Below are 23572 nucleotides of genomic sequence, written 5' to 3'. Positions count from 1 at the left end.
TTTTTATTGCCAGCACAGACATTTGGAAGAGGTCAAACAGACACAATAGCCATCACCTAAAGACTTACCACACTGTTTAGGCTCAATTCCAACTGCTTTTGGCAGCTAAACAGTGTTGAGCCTCTTTTGTAGTTTAATTTAAGACCCCCTGCTAATATCATGTCCTGTAGGTCTTTTTACATTACCAACACATGATTTTTTTCAGTAAGCCAATACAGTTAGGAAACTTTTGTATTAGCTTAGCTGGTGATAGAAGTCGAAGAGGGCAAAAAAAAGCTTTTAACTCACCTACAACCCTACCACATTGGCTAGGCCCAATCTCGTCTGATCTTGGAAGCTAAGCAGTGTTGGGCCTGGTTAGTACTTGGGTGGGAGACCACGTGGGAACACCAGGTGCTGTAGGTTTTTTCACATTACAGGCAAATTGTTTTTATTCTCTAGCTATTTAAATTGGAAACTTTTTCTTTTTATTGCCAGTACAGACATTTGGAAGAGGTCAAACAGATACAATAGCCATCACCTAAAGACTTACCACACTGTTTAGGCCCAATTCCAACTGCTTTTGGCAGCTAAACAGTGTTGAGCCTGTTTAGTAGTTTAATTTAAGACCCCCTGCTAATATCATGTCCTGTAGGTCTTTTTACATTACCAACACATGATTTTTTTTAGTAAGCCAATACAGTTAGGAAACTTTTATATTAGCTTACCTGGTGATAGAAGTAGAAGAGGGCAAAAAAGTGCCTGTATCTCACCTACAGCCATACCACATTGGATAGGCCCAATCTCGTCTGATCTTGGAAGCTAAGCAGTGTTGGGCCTGGTTAGCACTTGGGTGGGAGACCAACTGGGAACACCAGGTGCTGTAGGTTTTTTCACATTACTGGCAAATTGTTTTTATTCTCTAGCTATTTATATTGGAAACTTTTTCTTTTTATTGCCAGCACAGACATTTGGAAGAGGTCAAACAGACACAATAGCCATCACCTAAAGACTTACCACACTGTTTAGGCTCAATTTCCAACTGCTTTTGGCAGCTAAACAGTGTTGAGCCTCTTTTGTAGTTTAATTTAAGACCCCCTGCTAATATCATGTCATGTAGGTCTTTTTACATTACCAACACATGATTTTTTTCAGTAAGCCAATATAGTTAGGAAACTTTTGTATTAGCTTACCTGGTGATAGAAGTAGAAGAGGGCAAAAAAGTGCCTGTATCTCACCTACAGCCATACCACATTGGATAGGCCCAATCTCGTCTGATCTTGGAAGCTAAGCAGTGTTGGGCCTGGTTAGTACTTGGGTGGAAGACCACATGGGAACACCAGGTGCTGTAGGTTTTTTCACATTACTGGCAAATTGTTTTTATTCTCTAGCTATTTAAATTGGAAACTTTTTCTTTTTATTGCCAGTACAGACATTTGGAAGAGGTCAAACAGACACAATAGCCATCACCTAAAGACTTACCACACTGTTTAGGCCCAATTCCAACTGCTTTTGGCAGCTAAACAGTGTTGAGCCTCTTTAGTAGTTTAATTTAAGACCCCCTGCTAATATCATGTCCTGTAGGTCTTTTTACATTACCAACACATGATTTTTTTCAGTAAGCCAATACAGTTAGGAAACGTTTTTATTAGCTTACCTGGTGATAGAAGTAGAAGAGGGCAAAAAAGTGCCTGTGTCTCACCTACAGCCCTACCACATTGGATAGGCCCAATCTCCTCTGATCTTGGAAGCTAAGCAGTGTTGGGCCTGGTTAGTACTTGGGTGGGAGACCACATGGAAACACCAGGTGCTGTAGGTTTTTTCACATTACAGGCAAATTGTTTTTATTCTTTAGCTATTTAAATTGGAAATTTTTTCTTTTTATTGCCAGTACAGACATTTGGAAGAGGTCAAACAGACACAATAGCCATCACCTAAAGACTTACCACACTGTTTAGGCCCAATTCCAACTGCTTTTGGCAGCTAAACAGTGTTGAGCCTGTTTAGTAGTTTAATTTAAGACCCCCTGCTAATATCATGTCCTGTAGGTCTTTTTACATTACCAACACATGATTTTTTTTAAGTAAGCCAATACAGTTAGGAAACTTTTTTATTAGCTTACCTTGTGATAGAAGTAGAAGAGGGCAAAAAAGTGCCTGTATCTCACCTACAGCCATACCACATTGGATAGGCCCAATCTCGTCTGATCTTGGAAGCTAAGCAGTGTTGGGCCTGGTTAGTACTTGGGTGGGAGACCACCTGGGAACACCAGGTGCTGTAGGTTTTTTCACATTACTGGCAAATTGTTTTTATTCTCTAGCTATTTAAATTGGAAACTTTTTCTTTTTATTGCCAGCACAGACATTTGGAAGAGGTCAAACAGACACAATAGCCATCACCTAAAGACTTACCACACTGTTTAGGCTCAATTCCAACTGCTTTTGGCAGCTAAACAGTGTTGAGCCTCTTTTGTAGTTTAATTTAAGACCCCCTGCTAATATCATGTCCTGTAGGTCTTTTTACATTACCAACACATGATTTTTTTCAGTAAGCCAATACAGTTAGGAAACTTTTGTATTAGCTTACCTGGTGATAGAAGTAGAAGAGGGCAAAAAAGTGCCTTTAACTCACCTACAGCCATACCACATTGGATAGGCCCAATCTCGTCTGATCTTGGAAGCTAAGCAGTGTTGGGCCTGGTTAGTACTTGGGTGGGAGACCACATGGGAACACCAGGTGCTGTAGGTTTTTTCACATTACAGGCAAATTGTTTTTATTCTCTAGCTATTTAAATTGGAAAAATTTTCTTTTTATTGCCAGTACAGACATTTGGAAGAGGTCAAACAGACACAATAGCCATCACCTAAAGACTTACCACACTGTTTAGGCCCAATTCCAACTGCTTTTGGCATCTAAACAGTGTTGAGCCTCTTTAGTAGTTTAATTTAAGACCCCCTGCTAATATCATGTCCTGTAGGTCTTTTTACATTACCAACACATGATTTTTTTCAGTAAGCCAATACAGTTAGGAAACGTTTTTATTAGCTTACCTGGTGATAGAAGTAGAAGAGGGCAAAAAAGTGCCTGTGTTTCACCTACAGCCCTACCACATTGGATAGGCCCAATCTCTTCTGATCTTGGAAGCTAAGCAGTGTTGGGCCTGGTTAGTACTTGGTTGGGAGACCACATGGAAACACCAGGTGCTGTAGGTTTTTTCACATTACAGGCAAATTGTTTTTATTCTCTAGCTATTTAAATTGGAAACTTTTTCTTTTTATTGCCAGTACAGACATTTGGAAGAGGTCAAACAGACACAATAGCCATCACCTAAAGACTTACCACACTGTTTAGGCCCAATTCCAACTGCTTTTGGCAGCTAAACAGTGTTCAGCCTGTTTAGTAGTTTAATTTAAGACCCCCTGCTAATATCATGTCCTGTAGGTCTTTTTACATTACCAACACATGATTTTTTTTAAGTAAGCCAATACAGTTAGGAAACTTTTTTTTTAGCTTACCTTGTGATAGAAGTAGAAGAGGGCAAAAAAGTGCCTGTATCTCACCTACAGCCATACCACATTGGATAGGCCCAATCTCGTCTGATCTTGAAAGCTAAGCAGTGTTGGGCCTGGTTAGTACTTGGGTGGGAGACCACCTGGGAACACCAGGTGCTGTAGGTTTTTTCACATTACTGGCAAATTGTTTTTATTCTCTAGCTATTTAAATTGGAAACTTTTTCTTTTTATTGCCAGCACAGACATTTGGAAGAGGTCAAACAGACACAATAGCCATCACCTAAAGACTTACCACACTGTTTAGGCTCAATTCCAACTGCTTTTGGCAGCTAAACAGTGTTGAGCCTCTTTTGTAGTTTAATTTAAGACCCCCTGCTAATATCATGTCCTGTAGGTCTTTTTACATTACCAACACATGATTTTTTTCAGTAAGCCAATACAGTTAGGAAACTTTTGTATTAGCTTACCTGGTGATAGAAGTAGAAGAGGGCAAAAAAGTGCCTTTAACTCACCTACAGCCATACCACATTGGATAGGCCCAATCTCATCTGATCTTGGAAGCTAAGCAGTGTTGGGCCTGGTTAGTACTTGGGTGGGAGACCACATGGGAACACCAGGTGCTGTAGGTTTTTTCACATTACAGGCAAATTGTTTTTATTCTCTAGCTATTTAAATTGGAAAAATTTTCTTTTTATTGCCAGTACAGACATTTGGAAGAGGTCAAACAGACACAATAGCCATCACCTAAAGACTTACCACACTGTTTAGGCCCAATTCCAACTGCTTTTGGCAGCTAAACAGTGTTGAGCCTCTTTAGTAGTTTAATTTAAGACCCCCTGCTAATATCATGTCCTGTAGGTCTTTTTACATTACCAACACATGATTTTTTTCAGTAAGCCAATACAGTTAGGAAACTTTTTTATTAGCTTACCTGGTGATAGAAGTAGAAGAGGGCAAAAAAGTGCCTGTATCTCACTTACAGCCATACCACATTGGATAGGCCCAATCTCGTCTGATCTTGGAAGCTAAGCAGTGTTGGGCCTGGTTAATACTTGGGTGGGAGACCACATGGGAACACCAGGTGCTGTAATTTTTTTCACATTACAGGCAAATTGTTTTTATTCTCTAGCTATTTAAATTGGAAACTTTTTCTTTTTCTTGCCAGTACAGACATTTGGAAGAGGTCAAACAGACACAATAGCCATCACCTAAAGACTTACCACACTGTTTAGGCCAAATTCCAACTGCTTTTGGCAGCTAAACAGTGTTAAGCCTGTTTAGTAGTTTAATTTAAGACCCCCTGCTAATATCATGTCCTGTAGGTCTTTTTACATTACCAACACATGATTTTTTTTAAGTAAGCCAATACAGTTAGGAAACTTTTTTATTAGCTTACCTGGTGATAGAAGTAGAAGAGGGCAAAAAAGTGCCTGTATCTCACCTACAGCCATACCACATTGGATAGGCCCAATCTCGTCTGATCTTGGAAGCTAAGCAGTGTTGGGCCTGGTTAGTACTTGGGTGGGAGACCACCTGGGAACACCAGGTGCTGTAGGTTTTTTCACATTACTGGCAAATTGTTTTTATTCTCTAGCTATTTATATTGGAAACTTTTTCTTTTTATTGCCAGCACAGACATTTGGAAGAGGTCAAACAGACACAATAGCCATCACCTAAAGACTTACCACACTGTTTAGGCTCAATTCCAACTGCTTTTGGCAGCTAAACAGTGTTGAGCCTCTTTTGTAGTTTAATTTAAGACCCCCTGCTAATATCATGTACTGTAGGTCTTTTTACATTACCAACACATGATTTTTTTCAGTAAGCCAATACAGTTAGGAAACTTTTGTATTAGCTTACCTGGTGATAGAAGTAGAAGAGGGCAAAAAAGTGCCTTTAACTCACCTACATCCATACCACATTGGATAGGCCCAATCTCGTCTGATCTTGGAAGCTAAGCAGTGTTGGGCCTGGTTAGTACTTGGGTGGGAGACCACATGGGATCACCAGGTGCTGTAGGTTTTTTCACATTACTGGCAAATTGTTTTTATTCTCTAGCTATTTAAATTGGAAGCTTTTTCTTTTTATTGCCAGTACAGACATTTGGAAGAGGTCAAACAGACACAATAGCCATCACCTAAAGACTTACCACACTGTTTAGGCCCAATTCCAACTGCTTTTGGCAGCTAAACAGTGTTGAGCCTCTTTTTTTTTTTTAATCATTTTTATTCACATTTTTCCCAACTTTTGACATATACATATTAATAAAAAAATTACAATTACATTACACATTTAACAAAACATTAAACATCCAATCCTTGGCTGGATAATTACATACTTAACTTTATTTTTACTTTATCTTATTTCCCACTTTAAATACTGATGGCGAGAGATATATATGACCAGAATTAACTAAGTCTGAGCAGTCAAACTAACTATTTAGGAATTAAGGAGATGGCTCAAGTTTCCAAGGGGTGAAGAGATATTAACCAAGAGATACAATATAACAGAGGTAAAATATTCATAATTTCACAGTGCTTTATCTTATGAGTGAACCTATACTCGATATTTCTAATGGTGCCTAAATATCCATTATTTCCTACTAGTGTATAGGGAGGTATATAAAAAGAAAGAGAAAGAAAAAAAAAAAAAAAAAAAAAAAAAAAAAAAAAAAAAAAAAAAAAAAAAAAAATTCCCCTAGTGTCTATCAGATATCTACTAAAACGTGATTACTTTCATAGTGTCTCCTATTTTTCAAATGCAATAGCTCATAATATCTCAAATTTATCATACTCTTTATTGGTGATACTGTGTAAATCTATTTCATATCTAATTTCTAAGTTTAACATTTAGTGAATATCATAATGTTTATGTGCCTAAAAAGCTTTTGTTATTATAGTATTTAGTCTTCTGCCATCCTCCCCATATATCCATAAATTTACTGATGGTGTTTCGCAAGGTACTAATTCGCCTCTCTTGTTCATATGTAAAGTTCACCAGGTTTATCCATATATTAACATTTGGGCTTTCTTTTGCCATCCATTGGCGTGCAATTATTACCTTCCCCAGGGCACAAAGATTTATAGCTAATTGTCTCTGCCCCTGGGTATACCGGGCATTTGACCATATCCCCAATATGTATAAAACAGGCGAATACTCATGTGTTGGAATTCCGCAGCTGTTCAATATATTCATGATTTGCTGCCAGAATTTTTGTATCTCTTCACACTCCCATATCAGGTGAAAAAAATTACAGTTCTGCTGCGAACATTTAGGGCATTTATTACTCCTATTGGGAGAGAATTTACATATTCTTACCGGGGTCATATACACTCTATGTAATATATTAAATTGTATTTGCTGAGTTCTCAACGAGGTTGTAGCTAACGTAGGTGCCCTTAGGGCCCATCTCCAATTCTCATCATCAATGACAACTTTATCCTTGATCCATTTTTGTTTTAATTCTTCCAAGTCTCCCTTTTGAGTAAGTTTCATCAGATATTGATAGCATTTTGATACCTTTCTACTCATACCCATTTTTTTAAGGAAAATTTTAACCCCCGAGTCACAGATGGAAAAATCAGATTCTCTGTCATATAATGACATGGCGCTTCTTAATTGTAGAAATCTAAAGAACATTGATTTCGGAAGGTTAAACTCCTCCCTTATTTTTCCAAATGTTTTAAATTGATTGTTCTCATACAGTTGACCAATAGATGAAACACCATACTGCTTCCATATTTTGGGAGTCTGAAATCGGGAAAGCATATCCAAGGACCTCAAAGAGAAAATATTCATATCCGGATCCATCCCCAAGGGTTCTTCTCTCTGACTAACCCACTTCCATATTTTCCGAGCCTGTACAATTATAGGAATCTGGATATTTCCATTGGCCTCGGCCAATAGCACTTGCATAGGTGTATATCCAGGATATGCTTTCTCAATCAGTCTCCCTAGTTCTATTGGGAAACCATCATCCTTCCTTAACCACATAGACAGATGCCCTAGTTGGGTAGCATAATAGTATAATTTAATATTTGGCACTGCCAATCCTCCTTCCCGCCGTGTTCTAGTCAATACAGACCATTTAACTCTCGGAGTTTTACTTCTCCAAATAAAAGAAGAGAGTATGCCATTTATTCTACAAAAAACTTCGTCAGTTAGATATAATGGGGACTGTTGAAACACGTATAATAATTTGGGCAGTACACACATCTTTATCAGGTTGACTCTTCCAATAAGTGTCAGGGGTAATTTTTGCCAGCTTCTACATTTACTTCTAATTTCCCCAATAATTGGCTCTACATTATCCCTAGCATATTTTCTTGAGTCAGCGGTAACCACTATCCCCAAGTATCTAAAAGATTCAACTAGGGGCGGGAAATGGTCTGGGAGACTCTCCTTTCTCACTTCCTGTCCAACGGCTAATAGATGAGATTTATTAAGGTTTATTGTTAATCCCGAGAAGTTACCATATTCCTGTATAGTTGCTAATACTTTACCCAAATCACGCTGATAGTTAGTAATTCCCACTAATAGATCATCTGCGTATAATGATATAATGTTATGGCCCGTATTCTCCAGCAGAGCTCTAATTCTACAAGCCAAAGGCTCCATTGCCAGCGCAAAAAGGTAGGGGGATAGGGGACACCCTTGTCTGGTTCCTCGAGATAGCTGAAAGGGATCTGATATATAACCATTAACCATTATTCTTGCGGTAGGGGACTGATATAACATAAACACTCTCTCAATGAAGCTGGGCCCAAAACCAAAAGCCATAAGAGTTTGACGCAAATAAGGCCACTCAACCGAGTCGAAGGCCTTATTTGCGTCAAACGATGCAATCATCGCACCGTTGCCCAGAGATAGTTCTGTTTGGATATAAGAGAATAATTTGCGAAGATTTACCGCAGTGGATTTCCCGGACATAAAGCCGGTTTGATCCGGGTGTACAACCTCATGAATCACTTTCCCTAACCTTATAGCCAATATCTTGGCATATACCTTCGCATCTACCGATATCAGCGATATTGGTCTATAGGAATCTACTTTAGTTAGGTCCTTGCCTGCTTTTGGAATCAATGTAACAATGGCTTCTTTCATTGAGTCAGAGAGTCTCCCCTCCATTTCCATACTCTTAAAGGCCCACAACATATGCTTGGCAATATTTTTCCCAAACACTTTAAATATCTCACTCGGAAGACCATCTACCCCTGATGCCTTTCCATTGGCCATGGAGTTAATGGCATACTCAACTTCTTCTATGGTGAACGGGGCTTCTAATATATTCCTTGCATCCTGAGATAACTCTGGCATTAGAGTGGCATTCAAGAAGGATGGAATTTCTCCCTCCTCCTTTCCCAATCTAGATCTATATACATCTGAAAAATGATTCACAAATACCTTGGCAATATCTGGAGCTGTATTTAATATTTCCCCATTCTGCCCATATATTTTGAGTATTATATTTGACTGGGATTCTGCCTTTACTAGATATGACATATATTTTCCGGCCCTGTCACTATTCATATATATTCGATTGTACCCTTTTAATATTCTAAAATTGGCCATAGTCTGGAGGTGCTCTAGCCATTTTTGTTGTTCACTAATCCAATTTATTCTAGTAGTTTCTGAAGCCTCTCTCAAGTATCTTTGTTCCGCCTCAACCATCATAGCCTCCAGTTCATTGGCCTTTTCCTGACATCTCCTTTTTTCTCCAGCTATCTCCTTCATTAGAATACCCCTGAAATACGCTTTAAATGATTCCCAGACGAGCGAACTTTTAGCTGATTCCACGTTATGCCCAAAAAAACCCTCAATCTCTGTCCTAATTCCCTCAGTTCTATCTAATTTAGAGGCCCAGGAGGGATGGAGCCGCCAGTATGAAAATCCTCTCTGAGGTGTAAGATCTAATTTCAAGGTTAAAGGAGAATGATCAGATATCCCCCTAGCTTCATATTCAATTGCCACTACAAATTTAGTAAGTTCGGGAGATATTAAAATTAAATCTATTCTAGAGAAAGACCTGCTAGCAACAGAATAGCACGAGTATTGCTGGGCGTTGGGATGCTTTTCTCGCCAGATGTCTCGCCATCCCAACTGTCTGACGAAATCAGCAAATCCACTTCCCTTATTTATTACTGATCCCGACATACTCATTCTATCCACCATTGCATCCAGCACATTATTGAAGTCTCCCAAACATATTATATATGCATCTCCTTTCCCTATAATAAACTCCACAGCCTTTCTTAACACCTCATATGAAAATGGTGGGGGAATGTATATCGCAATAATACAGCACCTAACAGAGCAGATTGTTCCTTCTATAAATATATATCTACCATAGGCATCCACTTGAATAGAGATACATTCGAATCCAATACCTTTTTTAATAAGTACCGACACACCCCTAGAGGAGGATGAGAACTGGGAATGGTAGGATCGTTCTATCCATGGCCTTTGCAGCGCCTTGCATTTGTCCCCATATAGATGTGTCTCTTGGAGACAGATAATATCAGCCCCGCTTTTTTTACAATAATTCATGACCAGGGATCTCTTAACTTTCTCATTAAGTCCCCGCACGTTCCATGTAACCAATCTCACCATTTCCAGATTCTGCTTCCCCCATCTATCTCACCGCCATCCATTAAAGTGGGACCATACATCATCAGCCAAGGATTGTTACAAAAACTTCTTACAGACAATTTACCATATATACATTTCATATTCCCTTCCCCCTCCCCCCACCCTGTATAACCTATCCCTTTAGGCATACCTACCCCAACCCTACCATCCACCCCACATCCACCATTATTCCCATACATCGGGGTCAAGTTACTTTTAGTCACACCTTTTACTGACGTGCTCAGCTCCCCATATTACATTATACACGTGGTACCATCTACTAATATCCAACAGCCGGCCTGATTTCACAGACCAACTTTATATACTTTTATATTACCCACGCATGAAGAAACTAAAGAATCAACCCCTCCCCCTCCCTTTCCCCCCCGCACATTACCTCACCCCATTTTACCTCTAATATATATTACCTGACAGGAAGTTACTGATCCTATAACTTTAGCGAAGATCTTATACCTTAAGAACTCTCTGGCATTAACTGTTTACCCCCTGGATACACTTTATCAAGCCACCCCGCTGCTTCCTCAGGGGAAAGAAAAAATCTTGTCTGATCATTTACTATTACCCTTAATTTGGCAGGATATTGCATCGAATATCTCAATTTTAGCTCCTGGAGCCTTAATTTGACCTCTCTGAATCTCATTCTTTCCTTTTGTATGACATATGGGAGGTCTGGGAACAATGATACTTTATGTCCATTGTAGCTTAAGTCTTCCTTGTATCTGGCAAGTTTCAGCAAGTTGTCCCGATCACGATAGTGCAATAGCTTCAAAATTAAGGTACGGGGTGGGCTCCCAGGAATTGGTGACTTAGCTGGAATCCGGTGTGCACGCTCTACCGCAAAAAAGGGGGACAAGGCCTCTTTCCCAAACATTTGGCAAAGCCATTCCTCAGTGAATTTTTCAGGATTAGGCCCCTCCACCCGTTCCTCAAGCCCCACCACCCGTATGTTCTTTCTCCTTAACCTCCCTTCCATGTCCACAACCTTATTTTGTAGGTCAACAATTTTCCCTGAGGCGGACTGCACTTGCTTCTGCAGGGGGATTATCATGTCCTCCAAGCTTGATATTCGGTTCTCTACTTCCAGGACACGGTCCCTAATTTTCTGAGCATCCTCTCTCAGAAGAGAAATATCTATCTGAACTTTCTCAATCTGTCCAGATAGCCGGGACTCACAAGAGCTGACAGCATTCAACACCTGCTGCAGAGTTACTTCATTTTGCGGTGATGTACCCCCGCTTTTCACCGGGGTTGTATGCGGTGTATTAGCTGTAGATCCACTCGCGCTTTGGGCTTGAGTACGTGCGTATTTTTCTAGCCGCGTCGCGGCTGAACTTTGGCCAGTTTTCCCCATTGTCAAAAGAGGTGTTTGTACAAACTTATTGTGTGAGGTGGGATATCTAGAAGCTTTAGGCAGAGCAGCTTTGCCTGATCTCTGGGGGTTACCACTCGGCCACTCCGTTTGGGGATACTCCCAGAGTTATTTCAGCGAGTTCTCTCCCGGGCACTTAGATTATACTGTCAGTATACAACTTTTTACCCGTGTTGTGTAGGGTGATAAATAGGGAAAGGTCATGCGGGTACTGTATCCCCAAAATAGTTCAGTCCTTGTGTATATTTTTATATTGCGTTTACCATCAAGCCATTATAGCGCATAGAAGTACCTCCATCAGTCGTGCAGATATTCGCAGCCAGATGGTCACTCCTCTTCTCAATACTCTCCACTCCAACAGGACGCACCGGCCCTGTTTCTGGATCTCAGATCAGATCTCTGTGTCGCTGGATCTAAGCTCCGCACATCATCGCCAGAACGTGGGTAGTGTATCGGATGTACTCGCCGGTACCTGGGTCTCCCCGCCAGCTCCACACTCTCTCTCACCGGCACTTCCGTGCTGCTTCTAGCGCGCTGTATCTGCGCTCGCTCTCCGATGCAGGTAGTAGCGCCGCTTATAGCTGCTGGCTGCCGCTCACCAATGATACTGCCGCTCTGGTAATAGGGCTCGCTGTTTCACCTCCGGGCTTCTGTGCGTTCTCCAACCGAGAACGCCACACATCAGCGGGTAAGGGCTAAACGGCGGGAGAGGGAGAGACGCTGGGGAGCTGAATCTCTCCTACCTCACACACTCACGCACGCCGCCGTGACTCCGCCTGTGTTGAGCCTCTTTAGTAGTTTAATTTAAGACCCCCTGCTAATATCATGTCCTGTAGGTCTTTTTACATTACCAACACATGATTTTTTTTAAGTAAGCCAATACAGTTAGGAAACTTTTTTATTAGCTTACCTGGTGATAGAAGTAGAAGAGGGCAAAAAAGTGCCTGTATCTCACCTACAGCCATACCACATTGGATAGTCCCAATCTCGTCTGATCTTGGAAGCTAAGCAGTGTTGGGCTTGGTTAGTACTTGGGTGGGAGACCACATGGGAACACCAGGTGCTGTAGGTTTTTTCACATTACAGGCAAATTGTTTTTATTCTCTAGCTATTTAAATTGGAAACTTTTTCTTTTTCTTGCCAGTACAGACATTTGGAAGAGGTCAAACAGACACAATAGCCATCACCTAAAGACTTACCACACTGTTTAGGCCCAATTCCAACTGCTTCTGGCAGGTAAACAGTGTTGAGCCTCTTTAGTAGTTTAATTTAAGACCCCCTGCTAATATCATGTCCTGTAGGTCTTTTTACATTACCAACACATGATTTTTTTCAGTAAGCCAATACAGTTAGGAAACTTTTTTATTAGCTTACCTGGTGATAGAAGTAGAAGAGGGCAAAAAAGTGCCTGTATCTCACTTACAGCCATACCACATTGGATAGGCCCAATCTCGTCTGATCTTGGAAGCTAAGCAGTGTTGGGCCTGGTTAATACTTGGGTGGGAGACCACATGGGAACACCAGGTGCTGTAATTTTTTTCACATTACAGGCAAATTGTTTTTATTCTCTAGCTATTTAAATTGGAAACTTTTTCTTTTTCTTGCCAGTACAGACATTTGGAAGAGGTCAAACAGACACAATAGCCATCACCTAAAGACTTACCACACTGTTTAGGCCAAATTCCAACTGCTTTTGGCAGCTAAACAGTGTTAAGCCTGTTTAGTAGTTTAATTTAAGACCCCCTGCTAATATCATGTCCTGTAGGTCTTTTTACATTACCAACACATGATTTTTTTTAAGTAAGCCAATACAGTTAGGAAACTTTTTTATTAGCTTACCTGGTGATAGAAGTAGAAGAGGGCAAAAAAGTGCCTGTATCTCACCTACAGCCATACCACATTGGATAGGCCCAATCTCGTCTGATCTTGGAAGCTAAGCAGTGTTGGGCCTGGTTAGTACTTGGGTGGGAGACCACCTGGGAACACCAGGTGCTGTAGGTTTTTTCACATTACTGGCAAATTGTTTTTATTCTCTAGCTATTTATATTGGAAACTTTTTCTTTTTATTGCCAGCACAGACATTTGGAAGAGGTCAAACAGACACAATAGCCATCACCTAAAGACTTACCACACTGTTTAGGCTCAATTCCAACTGCTTTTGGCAGCTAAACAGTGTTGAGCCTCTTTTGTAGTTTAATTTAAGACCCCCTGCTAATATCATGTACTGTAGGTCTTTTTACATTACCAACACATGATTTTTTTCAGTAAGCCAATACAGTTAGGAAACTTTTGTATTAGCTTACCTGGTGATAGAAGTAGAAGAGGGCAAAAAAGTGCCTTTAACTCACCTACATCCATACCACATTGGATAGGCCCAATCTCGTCTGATCTTGGAAGCTAAGCAGTGTTGGGCCTGGTTAGTACTTGGGTGGGAGACCACATGGGATCACCAGGTGCTGTAGGTTTTTTCACATTACTGGCAAATTGTTTTTATTCTCTAGCTATTTAAATTGGAAGCTTTTTCTTTTTATTGCCAGTACAGACATTTGGAAGAGGTCAAACAGACACAATAGCCATCACCTAAAGACTTACCACACTGTTTAGGCCCAATTCCAACTGCTTTTGGCAGCTAAACAGTGTTGAGCCTCTTTAGTAGTTTAATTTAAGACCCCCTGCTAATATCATGTCCTGTAGGTCTTTTTACATTACCAACACATGATTTTTTTTAAGTAAGCCAATACAGTTAGGAAACTTTTTTATTAGCTTACCTGGTGATAGAAGTAGAAGAGGGCAAAAAAGTGCCTGTATCTCACCTACAGCCATACCACATTGGATAGTCCCAATCTCGTCTGATCTTGGAAGCTAAGCAGTGTTGGGCTTGGTTAGTACTTGGGTGGGAGACCACATGGGAACACCAGGTGCTGTAGGTTTTTTCACATTACAGGCAAATTGTTTTTATTCTCTAGCTATTTAAATTGGAAACTTTTTCTTTTTATTGCCAGTACAGACATTTGGAAGAGGTCAAACAGACACAATAGCCATCACCTAAAGACTTACCACACTGTTTAGGCCCAATTCCAACTGCTTCTGGCAGCTAAACAGTGTTGAGCCTCTTTAGTAGTTTAATTTAAGACCCCCTGCTAATATCATGTCCTGTAGGTCTTTTTACATTACCAACACATGATTTTTTTCAGTAAGCCAATACAGTTAGGAAACTTTTTTATTAGCTTACCTGGTGATAGAAGTAGAAGAGGGCAAAAAAGTGCCTGTATCTCACCTACAGCCATACCACATTGGATAGGCCCAATCTCGTCTGATCTTGGAAGCTAAGCAGTGTTGGGACTGGTTAGTACTTGGGTGGGAGACCACATGGGAACACCAGGTGCTGTAGGTTTTTTCACATTACAGGCAAATTGTTTTTATTCTCTAGCTATTTAAATTGGAAACTTTTTCTTTTTATTGCCAGTACAGACATTTGGAAGAGGTCAAACAGACACAATAGCCATCACCTAAAGACTTACCACACTGTTTAGGCCCAATTCCAACTGCTTTTGGCAGCTTAACAGTGTTGAGCCTCTTTTGTAGTTTAATTTAAGCCCCCCTGCTAATATCATGTCCTGTAGGTCTTTTTACATTACCAACACATGATTTTTTTTAGTAAGCCAATACAGTTAGGAAACTTTTGTATTAGCTTACCTGGTGATAGAAGTAGAAGAGGGCAAAAAAGTGCCTGTATCTCACCTACAGCCATACCACATTGGATAGGCCCAATCTCGTCTGATCTTGGAAGCTAAGCAGTGTTGGGCCTGGTTAGTACTTGGGTGGGAGACCACCTGGGAACACCAGGTGCTGTAGGTTTTTTCACATTACTGGAAAAATTGTTTTTTTTCTCTAGCTATTTATATTGGAAACTTTTTCTTTTTATTGCCAGCACAGACATTTGGAAGAGGTCAAACAGACACAATAGCCATCACCTAAAGACTTACCACACTGTTTAGGCTCAATTCCAACTGCTTTTGGCAGCTAAACAGTGTTGAGCCTCTTTTGTAGTTTAATTTAAGACCCCCTGCTAATATCATGTCCTGTAGGTCTTTTTACATTACCAACACATGATTTTTTTCAGTAAGCCAATACAGTTAGGAAACTTTTGTATTAGCTTACCTGGTGATAGAAGTAGAAGAGGGCAAAAAAGTGCCTGTATCTCACCTACAGCCATACCACATTGGATAGGCCCAATCTCGTCTGATCTTGGAAGCTAAGCAGTGTTGGGCCTGGTTAGTACTTGGGTGGAAGACCACCTGGGAACACCAGGTGCTGTAGGTTTTTTCACATTACTGGCAAATTGTTTTTATTCTCTAGCTATTTAAATTGGAAACTTTTTCTTTTTATTGCCAGCACAGACATTTGGAAGAGGTCAAACAGACACAATAGCCATCACCTAAAGACTTACCACACTGTTTAGGCTCAATTCCAACTGCTTTTGGCAGCTTAACAGTGTTGAGCCTCTTTTGTAGTTTAATTTAAGCCCCCCTGCTAATATCATGTCCTGTAGGTCTTTTTACATTACCAACACATGATTTTTTTTAGTAAGCCAATACAGTTAGGAAACTTTTGTATTAGCTTACCTGGTGATAGAAGTAGAAGAGGGCAAAAAAGTGCCTGTATCTCACCTACAGCCATACCACATTGGATAGGCCCAATCTCGTCTGATCTTGGAAGCTAAGCAGTGTTGGGCCTGGTTAGTACTTGGGTGGGAGACCACCTGGGAACACCAGGTGCTGTAGGTTTTTTCACATTACTGGAAAAATTGTTTTTTTTCTCTAGCTATTTATATTGGAAACTTTTTCTTTTTATTGCCAACACAGACATTTGGAAGAGGTCAAACAGACACAATAGCCATCACCTAAAGACTTACCACACTGTTTAGGCTCAATTCCAACTGCTTTTGGCAGCTAAACAGTGTTGAGCCTCTTTTGTAGTTTAATTTAAGACCCCCTGCTAATATCATGTCCTGTAGGTCTTTTTACATTACCAACACATGATTTTTTTCAGTAAGCCAATACAGTTAGGAAACTTTTGTATTAGCTTACCTGGTGATAGAAGTAGAAGAGGGCAAAAAAGTGCCTGTATCTCACCTACAGCCATACCACATTGGATAGGCCCAATCTCGTCTGATCTTGGAAGCTAAGCAGTGTTGGGCCTGGTTAGTACTTGGGTGGGAGACCACATGGGAACACCAGGTGCTGTAGGTTTTTTCACATTACTGGCAAATTGTTTTTATTCTCTAGCTATTTAAATTGGAAACTTTTTCTTTTTATTGCCAGTACAGACATTTGGAAGAGGTCAAACAGACACAATAGCCATCACCTAAAGACTTACCACACTGTTTAGGCCCAATTCCAACTGCTTTTGGCAGCTAAACAGTGTTGAGCCTCTTTAGTAGTTTAATTTAAGACCCCCTGCTAATATCATGTCCTGTAGGTCTTTTTACATTACCAACACATGATTTTTTTCAGTAAGCCAATACAGTTAGGAAACTTTTTTATTAGCTTACCTGGTGATAGAAGTAGAAGAGGGCAAAAAAGTGCCTGTGTCTCACCTACAGCCATACCACATTGGATAGGCCCAATCTCGTCTGATCTTGGAAGCTAAGCAGTGTTGGGCCTGGTTAGTACTTGGGTGGGAGACCACATGGGAACACCAGGTGCTGTAGGTTTTTTCACATTACAGGCAAATTGTTTTTATTCTCTAGCTATTTAAATTGGAAACTTTTTCTTTTTATTGCCAGTACAGACATTTGGAAGAGGTCAAACAGACACAATAGCAATCACCTAAAGACTTACCACACTGTTTAGGCCCAATTCCAACTGCTTTTGGCAGCTAAACAGTGTTGAGCCTCTTTAGTAGTTTAATTTAAGACCCCCTGCTAATATCATGTCCTGTAGGTCTTTTTACATTACCAACACATGATTTTTTTCAGTAAGCCAATACAGTTAGGAAACTTTTTTATTAGCTTACCTGGTGATAGAAGTAGAAGAGGGCAAAAAAGTGCCTGTATCTCACCTACAGCCATACCACATTGGATAGTCCCAATCTCGTCTGATCTTGGAAGCTAAGCAGTGTTGGGCTTGGTTAGTACTTGGGTGGGAGACCACATGGGAACACCAGGTGCTGTAGGTTTTTTCACATTACAGGCAAATTGTTTTTATTCTCTAGCTATTTAAATTGGAAACTTTTTCTTTTTATTGCCAGTACAGACATTTGGAAGAGGTCAAACAGACACAATAGCCATCACCTAAAGACTTACCACACTGTTTAGGCCCAATTCCAACTGCTTCTGGCAGCTAAACAGTGTTGAGCCTCTTTAGTAGTTTAATTTAAGACCCCCTGCTAATATCATGTCCTGTAGGTCTTTTTACATTACCAACACATGATTTTTTTCAGTAAGCCAATACAGTTAGGAAACTTTTTTATTAGCTTACCTGGTGATAGAAGTAGACGAGGGCAAAAAAGTGCCTGTATCTCACCTACAGCCATACCACATTGGATAGGCCCAATCTCGTCTGATCTTGGAAGCTAAGCAGTGTTGGGACTGGTTAGTACTTGGGTGGGAGACCACATGGGAACACCAGGTGCTGTAGGTTTTTTCACATTACAGGCAAAGTGTTTTTATTCTCTAGCTATTTAAATTGGAAATTTTTTCTTTTTATTGCCAGTACAGACATTTGGAAGAGGTCAAACAGACACAATAGCCATCACCTAAAGACTTACCACACTGTTTAGGCCCAATTCCAACTGCTTTTGGCAGCTAAACAGTGTTGAGCCTGTTTAGTAGTTTAATTTAAGACCCCCTGCTAAGATCATGTCCTGTAGGTCTTTTTACATTACCAACACATGATTTTTTTTAAGTAAGCCAATACAGTTAGGAAACTTTTTTATTAGCTTACCTGGTGATAGAAGTAGAGGAGGGCAAAAAAGTGCCTGTATCTCACCTACAGCCATACCACATTGGATAGGCCCAATCTCGTCTGATCTTGGAAGCTAAGCAGTGTTGGGCCTGGTTAGTACTTGGGTGGGAGACCACCTGGGAACACCAGGTGCTGTAGGTTTTTTCACATTACTGGCAAATTGTTTTTATTCTCTAGCTATTTAAATTGGAAACTTTTTCTTTTTATTGCCAGCACAGACATTTGGAAGAGGTCAAACAGACACAATAGCCATCACCTAAAGACTTACCACACTGTTTAGGCTCAATTCCAACTGCTTTTGGCAGCTAAACAGTGTTGAGCCTCTTTTGTAGTTTCATTTAAGACCCCCTGCTAATATCATGTCCTGTAGGTCTTTTTACATTACCAACACATGATTTTTTTCAGTAAGCCAATACAGTTAGGAAACTTTTGTATTAGCTTAGCTGGTGATAGAAGTAGAAGAGGGCAAAAAAAGCTTTTAACTCACCTACAGCCATACCACATTGGATAGGCCCAATCTCGTCTGATCTTGGAAGCTAAGCAGTGTTGGGCCTGGTTAGTACTTGGGTGGGAGAACACATGGGAACACCAGGTGCTGTAGGTTTTTTCACATTACTGGCAAATTGTTTTTATTCTCTAGCTATTTAAATTGGAAACGTTTTCTTTTTATTGCCAGTACAGACATTTGGAAGAGGTCAAACAGACACAATAGCCATCACCTTAAGACTTACCACACTGTTTAGGCCCAATTCCAACTGCTTTTGGCAGCTAAACAGTGTTGAGCCTCTTTAGTAGTTTAATTTAAGACCCCCTGCTAATATCATGTCCTGTAGGTCTTTTTACATTACCAACACATGATTTTTTTTCAGTAAGCCAATACAGTTAGGAAACTTTTTTATTAGCTTACCTGGTGATAGAAGTAGAAGAGGGCAAAAAAGTGCCTATATCTCACCTACAGCCCTACCACATTGGATAGGCCCAATCTCGTCTGATCTTGGAAGCTAAGCAGTGTTGGGCCTGGTTAGTACTTGGGTGGGAGACCACATGGGAACACCAGGTGCTGTAGGTTTTTTCACATTACAGGCAAATTGTTTTTATTCTCTAGCTATTTAAATTGGAAACTTTTTCTTTTTATTGCCAGTACAGACATTTGGAAGAGGTCAAACAGACACAATAGCCATCACCTAAAGACTTACCACACTGTTTAGGCCCAATTCCAACTGCTTTTGGCAGCTAAACAGTGTTGAGCCTGTTTAGTAGTTTAATTTAAGACCCCCTGCTAATATCATGTCCTGTAGGTCTTTTTACATTACCAACACATGATTTTTTTTAGTAAGCCAATACAGTTAGGAAACTTTTATATTAGCTTACCTGGTGATAGAAGTAGAAGAGGGCAAAAAAGTGCCTGTATCTCACCTACAGCCATACCACATTGGATAGGCCCAATCTCGTCTGATCTTGGAAGCTAAGCAGTGTTGGGCCTGGTTAGCACTTGGGTGGGAGACCAACTGGGAACACCAAGTGCTGTAGGTTTTTTCACATTACTGGCAAATTGTTTTTATTCTCTAGCTATTTATATTGGAAACTTTTTCTTTTTATTGCCAGCACAGACATTTGGAAGAGGTCAAACAGACACAATAGCCATCACCTAAAGACTTACCACACTGTTTAGGCTCAATTCCAACTGCTTTTGGCAGCTAAACAGTGTTGAGCCTCTTTTGTAGTTTAATTTAAGACCCCCTGCTAATATCATGTCATGTAGGTCTTTTTACATTACCAACACATGATTTTTTTCAGTAAGCCAATATAGTTAGGAAACTTTTGTATTAGCTTACCTGGTGATAGAAGTAGAAGAGGGCAAAAAAGTGCCTGTATCTCACCTACAGCCATACCACATTGGATAGGCCCAATCTCGTCTGATCTTGGAAGCTAAGCAGTGTTGGGCCTGGTTAGTACTTGGGTGGAAGACCACATGGGAACACCAGGTGCTGTAGGTTTTTTCACATTACTGGCAAATTGTTTTTATTCTCTAGCTATTTAAATTGGAAACTTTTTCTTTTTATTGCCAGTACAGACATTTGGAAGAGGTCAAACAGACACAATAGCCATCACCTAAAGACTTACCACACTGTTTAGGCCCAATTCCAACTGCTTTTGGCAGCTAAACAGTGTTGAGCCTGTTTAGTAGTTTAATTTAAGACCCCCTGCTAATATCATGTCCTGTAGGTCTTTTTACATTACCAACACATGATTTTTTTTAGTAAGCCAATACAGTTAGGAAACTTTTATATTAGCTTACCTGGTGATAGAAGTAGAAGAGGGCAAAAAAGTGCCTGTATCTCACCTACAGCCATACCACATTGGATAGGCCCAATCTCGTCTGATCTTGGAAGCTAAGCAGTGTTGGGCCTGGTTAGCACTTGGGTGGGAGACCAACTGGGAACACCAGGTGCTGTAGGTTTTTTCACATTACTGGCAAATTGTTTTTATTCTCTAGCTATTTATATTGGAAACTTTTTCTTTTTATTGCCAGCACAGACATTTGGAAGAGGTCAAACAGACACAATAGCCATCACCTAAAGACTTACCACACTGTTTAGGCTCAATTCCAACTGCTTTTGGCAGCTAAACAGTGTTGAGCCTCTTTTGTAGTTTAATTTAAGACCCCCTGCTAATATCATGTCATGTAGGTCTTTTTACATTACCAACACATGATTTTTTTCAGTAAGCCAATATAGTTAGGAAACTTTTGTATTAGCTTACCTGGTGATAGAAGTAGAAGAGGGCAAAAAAGTGCCTGTATCTCACCTACAGCCATACCACATTGGATAGGCCCAATCTCGTCTGATCTTGGAAGCTAAGCAGTGTTGGGCCTGGTTAGTACTTGGGTGGAAGACCACATGGGAACACCAGGTGCTGTAGGTTTTTTCACATTACTGGCAAATTGTTTTTATTCTCTAGCTATTTAAATTGGAAACTTTTTCTTTTTATTGCCAGTACAGACATTTGGAAGAGGTCAAACAGACACAATAGCCATCACCTAAAGACTTACCACACTGTTTAGGCCCAATTCCAACTGCTTTTGGCAGCTAAACAGTGTTGAGCCTCTTTAGTAGTTTAATTTAAGACCCCCTGCTAATATCATGTCCTGTAGGTCTTTTTACATTACCAACACATGATTTTTTTCAGTAAGCCAATACAGTTAGGAAACGTTTTTATTAGCTTACCTGGTGATAGAAGTAGAAGAGGGCAAAAAAGTGCCTGTGTCTCACCTACAGCCCTACCACATTGGATAGGCCCAATCTCTTCTGATCTTGGAAGCTAAGCAGTGTTGGGCCTGGTTAGTACTTGGGTGGGAGACCACATGGAAACACCAGGTGCTGTAGGTTTTTTCACATTACAGGCAAATTGTTTTTATTCTCTAGCTATTTAAATTGGAAACTTTTTCTTTTTATTGCCAGTACAGACATTTGGAAGAGGTCAAACAGACACAATAGCCATCACCTAAAGACTTACCACACTGTTTAGGCCCAATTCCAACTGCTTTTGGCAGCTAAACAGTGTTGAGCCTGTTTAGTAGTTTAATTTAAGACCCCCTGCTAATATCATGTCCTGTAGGTCTTTTTACATTACCAACACATGATTTTTTTTAAGTAAGCCAATACAGTTAGGAAACTTTTTTTTTAGCTTACCTTGTGATAGAAGTAGAAGAGGGCAAAAAAAGTGCCTGTATCTCACCTACAGCCATACCACATTGGATAGGCCCAATCTCGTCTGATCTTGGAAGCTAAGCAGTGTTGGGCCTGGTTAGTACTTGGGTGGGAGACCACCTGGGAACACCAGGTGCTGTAGGTTTTTTCACATTACTGGCAAATTGTTTTTATTCTCTAGCTATTTAAATTGGAAACTTTTTCTTTTTATTGCCAGCACAGACATTTGGAAGAGGTCAAACAGACACAATAGCCATCACCTAAAGACTTACCACACTGTTTAGGCTCAATTCCAACTGCTTTTGGCAGCTAAACAGTGTTGAGCCTCTTTTGTAGTTTAATTTAAGACCCCCTGCTAATATCATGTACTGTAGGTCTTTTTACATTACCAACACATGATTTTTTTCAGTAAGCCAATACAGTTAGGAAACTTTTGTATTAGCTTACCTGGTGATAGAAGTAGAAGAGGGCAAAAAAGTGCCTTTAACTCACCTACAGCCATACCACATTGGATAGGCCCAATCTCGGCTGATCTTGGAAGCTAAGCAGTGTTGGGCCTGGTTAGTACTTGGGTGGGAGACCACATGGGAACACCAGGTGCTGTAGGTTTTTTCACATTACAGGCAAATTGTTTTTATTCTCTAGCTATTTAAATTGGAAAAATTTTCTTTTTATTGCCAGTACAGACATTTGGAAGAGGTCAAACAGACACAATAGCCATCACCTAAAGACTTACCACACTGTTTAGGCCCAATTCCAACTGCTTTTGGCAGCTAAACAGTGTTGAGCCTCTTTAGTAGTTTAATTTAAGACCCCCTGCTAATATCATGTCCTGTAGGTCTTTTTACATTACCAACACATGATTTTTTTCAGTAAGCCAATACAGTTAGGAAACGTTTTTATTAGCTTACCTGGTGATAGAAGTAGAAGAGGGCAAAAAAGTGCCTGTGTCTCACCTACAGCTCTACCACATTGGATAGGCCCAATCTCTTCTGATCTTGGAAGCTAAGCAGTGTTGGGCCTGGTTAGTACTTGGGTGGGAGACCACATGGAAACACCAGGTGCTGTAGGTTTTTTCACATTACAGGCAAATTGTTTTTATTCTCTAGCTATTTAAATTGGAAACTTTTTCTTTTTATTGCCAGTACAGACATTTGGAAGAGGTCAAACAGACACAATAGCCATCACCTAAAGACTTACCACACTGTTTAGGCCCAATTCCAACTGCTTTTGGCAGCTAAACAGTGTTGAGCCTGTTTAGTAGTTTAATTTAAGACCCCCTGCTAATATAATGTCCTGTAGGTCTTTTTACATTACCAACACATGATTTTTTTTAAGTAAGCCAATACAGTTAGGAAACTTTTTTTTTAGCTTACCTTGTGATAG

General features: G+C 40.2%; 28 non-coding genes and 8 pseudogenes across 28 annotated transcripts; all 36 read left to right on the top strand.

Moving 5' to 3' along the window:
* Positions 1–286: 286 nt before the first annotated feature.
* LOC146052025 (5S ribosomal RNA) lies at positions 287–405 on the top strand (annotated as a pseudogene).
* Positions 406–750: 345 nt separating this feature from the next.
* Positions 751–869, top strand: LOC146052001 (5S ribosomal RNA). Its single transcript, XR_014467168.1, has one exon. It is a non-coding gene; the product is annotated as a 5S ribosomal RNA (ribosomal RNA).
* A 346-nt stretch (positions 870–1215) lies between these two features.
* On the top strand, positions 1216–1334 carry LOC146051826 (5S ribosomal RNA). The gene has a single exon (XR_014467010.1). It is a non-coding gene; the product is annotated as a 5S ribosomal RNA (ribosomal RNA).
* Positions 1335–1679: 345 nt separating this feature from the next.
* On the top strand, positions 1680–1798 carry LOC146052035 (5S ribosomal RNA; annotated as a pseudogene).
* A 346-nt stretch (positions 1799–2144) lies between these two features.
* LOC146051908 (5S ribosomal RNA) lies at positions 2145–2263 on the top strand. The gene has a single exon (XR_014467083.1). It is a non-coding gene; the product is annotated as a 5S ribosomal RNA (ribosomal RNA).
* A 345-nt stretch (positions 2264–2608) lies between these two features.
* LOC146051727 (5S ribosomal RNA) lies at positions 2609–2727 on the top strand. The gene has a single exon (XR_014466920.1). It is a non-coding gene; the product is annotated as a 5S ribosomal RNA (ribosomal RNA).
* A 345-nt stretch (positions 2728–3072) lies between these two features.
* Positions 3073–3191, top strand: LOC146052047 (5S ribosomal RNA; annotated as a pseudogene).
* A 346-nt stretch (positions 3192–3537) lies between these two features.
* LOC146051790 (5S ribosomal RNA) lies at positions 3538–3656 on the top strand. The gene has a single exon (XR_014466977.1). It is a non-coding gene; the product is annotated as a 5S ribosomal RNA (ribosomal RNA).
* Positions 3657–4001: 345 nt separating this feature from the next.
* Positions 4002–4120, top strand: LOC146051674 (5S ribosomal RNA). Its single transcript, XR_014466872.1, has one exon. It is a non-coding gene; the product is annotated as a 5S ribosomal RNA (ribosomal RNA).
* A 345-nt stretch (positions 4121–4465) lies between these two features.
* Positions 4466–4584, top strand: LOC146051979 (5S ribosomal RNA). The gene has a single exon (XR_014467148.1). It is a non-coding gene; the product is annotated as a 5S ribosomal RNA (ribosomal RNA).
* A 346-nt stretch (positions 4585–4930) lies between these two features.
* LOC146051895 (5S ribosomal RNA) lies at positions 4931–5049 on the top strand. Its single transcript, XR_014467072.1, has one exon. It is a non-coding gene; the product is annotated as a 5S ribosomal RNA (ribosomal RNA).
* A 345-nt stretch (positions 5050–5394) lies between these two features.
* On the top strand, positions 5395–5513 carry LOC146052046 (5S ribosomal RNA; annotated as a pseudogene).
* Positions 5514–12461: 6948 nt separating this feature from the next.
* LOC146051799 (5S ribosomal RNA) lies at positions 12462–12580 on the top strand. Its single transcript, XR_014466985.1, has one exon. It is a non-coding gene; the product is annotated as a 5S ribosomal RNA (ribosomal RNA).
* A 345-nt stretch (positions 12581–12925) lies between these two features.
* On the top strand, positions 12926–13044 carry LOC146051978 (5S ribosomal RNA). The gene has a single exon (XR_014467147.1). It is a non-coding gene; the product is annotated as a 5S ribosomal RNA (ribosomal RNA).
* Positions 13045–13390: 346 nt separating this feature from the next.
* On the top strand, positions 13391–13509 carry LOC146051882 (5S ribosomal RNA). The gene has a single exon (XR_014467060.1). It is a non-coding gene; the product is annotated as a 5S ribosomal RNA (ribosomal RNA).
* A 345-nt stretch (positions 13510–13854) lies between these two features.
* Positions 13855–13973, top strand: LOC146052045 (5S ribosomal RNA; annotated as a pseudogene).
* A 346-nt stretch (positions 13974–14319) lies between these two features.
* Positions 14320–14438, top strand: LOC146051798 (5S ribosomal RNA). The gene has a single exon (XR_014466984.1). It is a non-coding gene; the product is annotated as a 5S ribosomal RNA (ribosomal RNA).
* Positions 14439–14783: 345 nt separating this feature from the next.
* Positions 14784–14902, top strand: LOC146051970 (5S ribosomal RNA). Its single transcript, XR_014467140.1, has one exon. It is a non-coding gene; the product is annotated as a 5S ribosomal RNA (ribosomal RNA).
* A 345-nt stretch (positions 14903–15247) lies between these two features.
* On the top strand, positions 15248–15366 carry LOC146051869 (5S ribosomal RNA). Its single transcript, XR_014467049.1, has one exon. It is a non-coding gene; the product is annotated as a 5S ribosomal RNA (ribosomal RNA).
* A 346-nt stretch (positions 15367–15712) lies between these two features.
* Positions 15713–15831, top strand: LOC146051779 (5S ribosomal RNA). Its single transcript, XR_014466967.1, has one exon. It is a non-coding gene; the product is annotated as a 5S ribosomal RNA (ribosomal RNA).
* A 345-nt stretch (positions 15832–16176) lies between these two features.
* On the top strand, positions 16177–16295 carry LOC146051857 (5S ribosomal RNA). The gene has a single exon (XR_014467038.1). It is a non-coding gene; the product is annotated as a 5S ribosomal RNA (ribosomal RNA).
* A 346-nt stretch (positions 16296–16641) lies between these two features.
* Positions 16642–16760, top strand: LOC146051726 (5S ribosomal RNA). The gene has a single exon (XR_014466919.1). It is a non-coding gene; the product is annotated as a 5S ribosomal RNA (ribosomal RNA).
* A 345-nt stretch (positions 16761–17105) lies between these two features.
* LOC146051725 (5S ribosomal RNA) lies at positions 17106–17224 on the top strand. The gene has a single exon (XR_014466918.1). It is a non-coding gene; the product is annotated as a 5S ribosomal RNA (ribosomal RNA).
* Positions 17225–17569: 345 nt separating this feature from the next.
* On the top strand, positions 17570–17688 carry LOC146051795 (5S ribosomal RNA). Its single transcript, XR_014466982.1, has one exon. It is a non-coding gene; the product is annotated as a 5S ribosomal RNA (ribosomal RNA).
* A 345-nt stretch (positions 17689–18033) lies between these two features.
* LOC146051969 (5S ribosomal RNA) lies at positions 18034–18152 on the top strand. The gene has a single exon (XR_014467139.1). It is a non-coding gene; the product is annotated as a 5S ribosomal RNA (ribosomal RNA).
* A 346-nt stretch (positions 18153–18498) lies between these two features.
* Positions 18499–18617, top strand: LOC146051845 (5S ribosomal RNA). The gene has a single exon (XR_014467027.1). It is a non-coding gene; the product is annotated as a 5S ribosomal RNA (ribosomal RNA).
* A 344-nt stretch (positions 18618–18961) lies between these two features.
* On the top strand, positions 18962–19080 carry LOC146051966 (5S ribosomal RNA). Its single transcript, XR_014467136.1, has one exon. It is a non-coding gene; the product is annotated as a 5S ribosomal RNA (ribosomal RNA).
* Positions 19081–19426: 346 nt separating this feature from the next.
* On the top strand, positions 19427–19545 carry LOC146051839 (5S ribosomal RNA). Its single transcript, XR_014467022.1, has one exon. It is a non-coding gene; the product is annotated as a 5S ribosomal RNA (ribosomal RNA).
* Positions 19546–19890: 345 nt separating this feature from the next.
* LOC146052079 (5S ribosomal RNA) lies at positions 19891–20009 on the top strand (annotated as a pseudogene).
* Positions 20010–20354: 345 nt separating this feature from the next.
* LOC146051825 (5S ribosomal RNA) lies at positions 20355–20473 on the top strand. Its single transcript, XR_014467009.1, has one exon. It is a non-coding gene; the product is annotated as a 5S ribosomal RNA (ribosomal RNA).
* Positions 20474–20818: 345 nt separating this feature from the next.
* Positions 20819–20937, top strand: LOC146052000 (5S ribosomal RNA). The gene has a single exon (XR_014467167.1). It is a non-coding gene; the product is annotated as a 5S ribosomal RNA (ribosomal RNA).
* A 345-nt stretch (positions 20938–21282) lies between these two features.
* LOC146051824 (5S ribosomal RNA) lies at positions 21283–21401 on the top strand. The gene has a single exon (XR_014467008.1). It is a non-coding gene; the product is annotated as a 5S ribosomal RNA (ribosomal RNA).
* A 345-nt stretch (positions 21402–21746) lies between these two features.
* Positions 21747–21865, top strand: LOC146052026 (5S ribosomal RNA; annotated as a pseudogene).
* A 347-nt stretch (positions 21866–22212) lies between these two features.
* LOC146051833 (5S ribosomal RNA) lies at positions 22213–22331 on the top strand. The gene has a single exon (XR_014467016.1). It is a non-coding gene; the product is annotated as a 5S ribosomal RNA (ribosomal RNA).
* A 345-nt stretch (positions 22332–22676) lies between these two features.
* Positions 22677–22795, top strand: LOC146051921 (5S ribosomal RNA). Its single transcript, XR_014467095.1, has one exon. It is a non-coding gene; the product is annotated as a 5S ribosomal RNA (ribosomal RNA).
* Positions 22796–23140: 345 nt separating this feature from the next.
* On the top strand, positions 23141–23259 carry LOC146052057 (5S ribosomal RNA; annotated as a pseudogene).
* Positions 23260–23572: the final 313 nt, after the last annotated feature.

The sequence above is a fragment of the Crinia signifera genome, unplaced genomic scaffold (assembly GCF_055691185.1).
Source record: "Crinia signifera unplaced genomic scaffold, ASM5569118v1 HAP2_SCAFFOLD_105, whole genome shotgun sequence".
Lineage (NCBI taxonomy): Eukaryota > Metazoa > Chordata > Amphibia > Anura > Myobatrachidae > Crinia > Crinia signifera.
Note: the sequence above shows the minus strand (reverse complement) of the source record. Positions and strands in the feature narration are given on the sequence as shown.